The sequence below is a fragment of the Loxodonta africana genome, chromosome 5 (genome assembly GCF_030014295.1).
Source record: "Loxodonta africana isolate mLoxAfr1 chromosome 5, mLoxAfr1.hap2, whole genome shotgun sequence".
In the NCBI taxonomy this organism is placed as follows: Eukaryota; Metazoa; Chordata; class Mammalia; order Proboscidea; family Elephantidae; genus Loxodonta; species Loxodonta africana.
The window spans coordinates 134,692,797-134,698,846 of NC_087346.1; positions in this window are offsets into that span (position 1 = coordinate 134,692,797).

Below are 6,050 nucleotides of genomic sequence, written 5' to 3' on the forward strand. Positions count from 1 at the left end.
GGTTTGAAGAATGAATAGCAGTGGGGGTGATGTGTGAGAGCTAACCCCAATATACCAAAAACAGGTCAATGGATGCGTTAAGAAAAATCCATTATAAATTTGGAAACCTTATCCATTGCTGGTCAGAATGGAAGATGGTACACCTGTTGTGGAAAACAGTGTTAACAATTCTTCCAAAAGCTAAAAATAGAACTACCATAAGACCCAGCAATTCCACTCCTAGGTATATACATAAAAGACTTGGAAGCACAGACTCAAAAGATACTTATACACCAATGGTCACTGCAGCACTACACAAAATAGCCAAAAGGTGGAAACAACCTAAATGCCCATCAACAGATGGTTGGATAAACAAAATGTGGTACATACATACAATGGAATACTACTCAGCCAGTAGGAAAAATGTCTTGATACATGCTACAGTATGGATGGAGCTTGAAGACACTATGCTAAGCGAAATACGACAATCACAAGAGGACAAATATTGTATGACTTCACTTATATAAGCAGGGAAAGGTAACTGTATAGAGAACAAAGTTTATTAGTGGTTTCCAGGGGTGATAGGGACGGGGAAAAGTGTGGTTTAGAGTGGTGGAAAAATAGCATGGATTAAGGGTAGGGTGGCACAGCTGATTGTTGTAATTGCTGTCAACAAGCTGCACACCTATAAAAGGTTGAATTGGCAAAGGTTGTGTGATAGATACTGTCTTACTAGTGCTGCTATAATAGAAATACCACGAGTGGATTGCCTTAATAAACAGAAATTAATTCTTTCACAGTTCAGGAGGCTAGAAGTTTGAATTTAGGACACCAGAGCCAGGGCTCTACTGGCTCTGGGGGAAGGTCCTTGTCATCAATCTTCCACTGGTCTAGGAGATTCTCAGTGCAGGGACCCCAGGACCAAAGAACTTCCTCTGCTCCTGACCCTTCCTTCTTGGTGGTAGGAGGTCCCTCTCCTCTCTACTCACTTCTCTCTTTTATATGCCAGAAGAGATTGCCTCAAGATACAACTTAATCCTTAGATTGCATCTTTCCTCATTAACATAACTTCCTCTAATCCTACCTCATTAATGTCACAGATGTTAGGATTTACAACACAAAGGATAATCACATCAGATCACAAAATGGTGGACAACCACACAATACTGAAAATCATGGCCTAGCCAAGTTAACATATGTTTTTTGGGGACACAATTCAATCCTTAACAGATATATTTAAAAAAAAAAAAAAAAAAGTAGCTGCTGAGGCTGCTTATATACGACCAAACACTTCATGGGATTTGGTTCCTTTGTTTGGAGGTTTCATGGGATACTCCAGTTAATTGGCATAATAACATGTTTAGTGCTTCTGTTCTACCTCCTAGTACGTTGCATAATGTTTGGAGTCTTAAAAGCTTGCAAGCAGACATCCAAGTCTCAACAATTACTCTCTATTCACCTGGAGAAACAGAGGAAGAAGGAGAGTCAAGAATAAGAGAAAGATATGGAATGTGTGGCTAATTGCCTCCATAAACAACTGTCTCCTTTGCTCTAAGACCAGAAGAACTGGATGGTGCCTGGCTACCATTATTGAACATGTTGATCAAAGATTATATAGAAGAATCCTGATCAAAAGGAGGAAAACGCAGAACAGAACTTCAAGTTCTCACAGACTCTAGACTTTCTGGAGCCATGGAGGGTGGATGAACCTGGGAAACTATTGCCTGAGATAATCTTTAAACCTTAAACCAAAAATATCCCCTGAAGTCTTCTTAAAATCAAATAATAGTTTAGCTTAGCTAGTAAAGGATGTCTGCCTTGAACATTATGCTATTTTAATATCTATTTTTATAAGATCAAACTGACAACAGCAACTCAAAAGATTAAATAGGAGGGGGGCAGAGCCAAGATAGTAGACTATCCAGGTGCACTAAGCCATCCTGCTGCAAAAAAGACTCAAAAAACCAAGTAAAACAGACACAGATGTCAATCCTGGAACCCTGAACTTTATACGAAGGGATAGATTATTAGATTGGAAGTCACTGAGGAGAAGAAGAAAATGACAGAAAACAAGGAAGGAATAGAGGTATGGAGCGGAGGTTCCAGGCCAAACAGCATGACTCAGCATGGTCATCTTTGAATAAAACCAATCCCACATGCAGAAAGGCACCTTCACAGAATTCCTAATAAGAGATAGAGGTACAGCACAGACACACCCAGGGCTAAGTAAGACCACATTTGCTGGCTGCAACTCAAAGAGGATCCCAGACTCTCCCAACCACTATGAAACAAGCCCTGTGCACCCAGACAAGGTGGTGAGAACCATTGTGCCCACAGGCAAGCAAGCAATAAAGCACAATTGGCCCACCTGCCCAGGCATAACCAAACCAAACAAAAAAGCAGGATGAAACAAATAAACCAACAATAAATAAAGAAAATAATACTTGAATGTCTTGGAAAGAGCAGACAATATCAAAATATATTAAAAGGACAAGATGACCCCAGTAAGTGACCAGAATAAAGCATCAGTTTCCCTTCTGGCAGAACAAAAGGAAATGGAACAGCCTGATAGGGAATGCAAAAATCTAATATTCAGGACCGGGCAATGTTTCGTTCTGTTGTGCATAGGGTCACTATGAGTTCGAACAGACTCAACGGCACCTAACAACAATGACAATAATATTCAGGGCTCTCCAAGAGATTAGGAAAGAGATCAAGGAAAATGCAGACAAAATGAAGGAAAACACAGGCAAAGCAATAGAAGAATTCAGTAAAAAAATGCTACAGTAAAATGTCAAAATAAATAATTAGAAACCATACAGAAACAACAACTAGAAATTCAAAAGATAAACAACAAAATATGGGAAATGGACAATAAAACAGAAAATTTTAGGAGCAAATTTGAAACAATGGAAGACAGAATCAACAAAATTGAAGACAAATCCATGGATCCAATTTGTTTGAGGAAAAATCAGAGAAAAGAATGAAGAAAATCTAAGAACTATGTAGGGTACAATCAAGAGCAAAAATCTGCATGTAATTGGACTTTCAGAACAAAGGGACAAAACGGAAAACACAGACAGGATCACTGAAGATTTGCTGAGAGAAAACTTCTCTAATATCGTGAAAGATGAAAAGCTGGCCATCCAAGAAGGTGAACAAACTCCATGTAGGATAGACCCTAAAATAAATTCACCAAGACATATCATAATCACACTCATCAAAGCCAAAGACACAAAAAGAATCTTGAGAGCAGCTTCAGAAAAATGAAAAGTCACTTACAAAAGAGAAACAATAAGACTAAGCTCTGATTACTTGGAAGAAACCATGCAGGCAAGAAGACAATGGGATGATGTATATAAAATCTTGAAAGAAACAAAAGTCAACCAAGAATAATATATCCTGTAAAACTCTTGCTCAAACATGATGGTGAATTAGGACATTTCCAGATAAGTAGAAATTAAGGGAATTTGTAAAAACTGCACCAAACTTAAGGGAATTATTAAAGTGAGTCTTTCAGTTAGGAAAAAAATAACATCAGACAACAACCTGAATCTAGGACACAGGTCAGTATCAGCCAAATAGAGATCTAGGTAATGAACTCTCAAGAATAAAAGAAACGAAAAGATTCAAAACAGGGAACTAGACACATCAACCTGTAAATGACGACAACGTCAGAACAATAAAAGGGGATATACACCATGTAGGTACAGAACTTTCAAATGGAGAGAAGGCAAAGGTGATATCAAGTAATAAAAGACTGCTTCAAATGTAGGAAGATAAGAGTAAATTTCAAGGTAACCACAAAGAAATTTAACAAACCTGTCATCAAAATAAAGAAGAAAAACATAAAGTCTCAGTAAACATGAAATCTACAATAAAAAAAGGAATTTTACAAGCAAAAGGAACTCAGCACAGGAGACTGAGAAGAACAAAGAAAACATCAGCACCAGAAAAAAAAAAAAAAGGCATTACAAAATAACAGCAATGAATTCACACCTATTGATAATCACACTGATGAACGACATAAATACTCCCGTGAAGAGGCAGAGATAGAATGAATAAAAAAACAGGACCCATCAAATGTGTCTATGGGAGACACATCTTAGACACAAAGACATAAATATATTAAAAATCAAAGGATGGAAAAAAAAATCAAGAAAACAGCAAGCAAAAAAGAGCAGGAGTGGCAATACTAATCTTAGATAAAGTAGATTTTAAGGCAAAATCCACCATAGAAGAAAAGGAAGGGCATTATATAACAATTAAACAGACAACCCATCATGATGACATAATCATAATAAACATCTATATACCCAATGACAGGGCTCCAAAATGTATAAAACAAACTTTAACAACAATGAAAAGAGAAATTGATGGTTCCATAATAATAGTAGGAGACTTCAACACACTAGTCTCAGTAAAGAATAGAATGTCTAGAAAGAAACTCAGCAAAGATACAGAAGACCTAAAGGCCACAACCAACAATCTTGACCCTATAGACATATATAGGACACTCCACTCAACAGCAGCAAAGTATACATTCTTGCCCAATGACATGGAACATTCTCCAGAACAGACCACATCTTAGGCCACAAAGCAATCCTCAACAAAATCAAAACATTGAGATAATACAAAGCATTTTCTCTGATCAAGACACCATAAAAGTAGAAATTAATAACAGGAAGAACAAAGAAAATCCAATACATGGAAACTGAATAATACCTTGCTTAAAAACCACTGGGCAATAGAAGAAATAAAAAATTGGTTAAAAAAATTCCTAGAATCAAACCAGAATGGAAACACATCATACCGAAAACTTAGGGACCCAGCAAAGGCAGTGCCCAGAGGTCAATTTATAGCAATAAGTGCACTCATCAAAAAAAGAAGAAAGGGACAAAATCAAAGTGTTAGCCACACATCTCAAACAAATAGAAAGATAACAGCAAAAGAAGTCCACAGTCACCAGAAGAAAGGAAATAACAAAGATCAGAGCAGAAATAAATGAAACAGAGAATAGAAAACAACAGAAAGAATCAACAAAACCAAAAGCTGGTTCTTTGATAGGATCAACAAAATCAGCAAACCATCGGCCAAATGGGCAAAAGAAAAACAGGAGAGGAAGCAAATAACCCAAATAAGAAATAAAATGAGGAACATTAGAGCAGACTCAACTGAAATTAAAAGAATCATAAAAGAGTACTATAGAAAAACTATACTCTAACAAATTTGAAAACCTAGAGGAAATGGACAAATTTCTAGAAACACACTACCTACCTACACTAACAAAAACTGAGGTTGAAAATCTGAATAGACCTATAACAACAGAAGAGATTGAGAAAGTAAAAAAAAAAAAAAAGTCTGGTCCGGGTGGCTTCACTGGATAATTATACCAAACTTTCAGGGAAGAGCTCACACCAGTACTACTCAAACTATTTCAGAACATAGAAAAGGAAGGAATACTTCCAAATTCATTCTATGAAGCCACCATAACCCTGATACAAAACTAGACAAAGACACCACAAAAATAAGAAAATTACAGACCAATATCTCTCATGAATATAGATGCAAAAATTCTCAGCAAAATTCTAGCCAATAGAGTTCAGCACCAAAATAATAGTAATAATAATAATACATCTCGACCAAGTGGGATTCATACCAGGTATGCAAGGATGTTTCAACATTAGAAAATCAATCAACATAATCCACCATGTAAATAAAACAAACAAAAAAGAATCACATGATCATCTCAATTGATGCAGAAAAGGCATTTGACAAAGTCCAATGCCCATTCCTGATAAAAACTCTCAAAAATATAAAAAGGAAGGGAAATTCCTCAACATAATAAAGGGCTATTCAAAACCAACAGCCAACATCATTCCCAACAGTTGTTGTTAGGTGCCATCGAGTTGGTTCTTACTCATTGCAATCCCATGTACAACAGAACAAAACTCTTCCTGGTTCTGTGCCATCTTCACAATAATTGTTATGCTTGAGCCCATTGTTGCAGCCACTGTGTCAATCCATCTCTCCTGGAGGGTCTTCCTCTTTTTTGATGATCTTCTACTTTA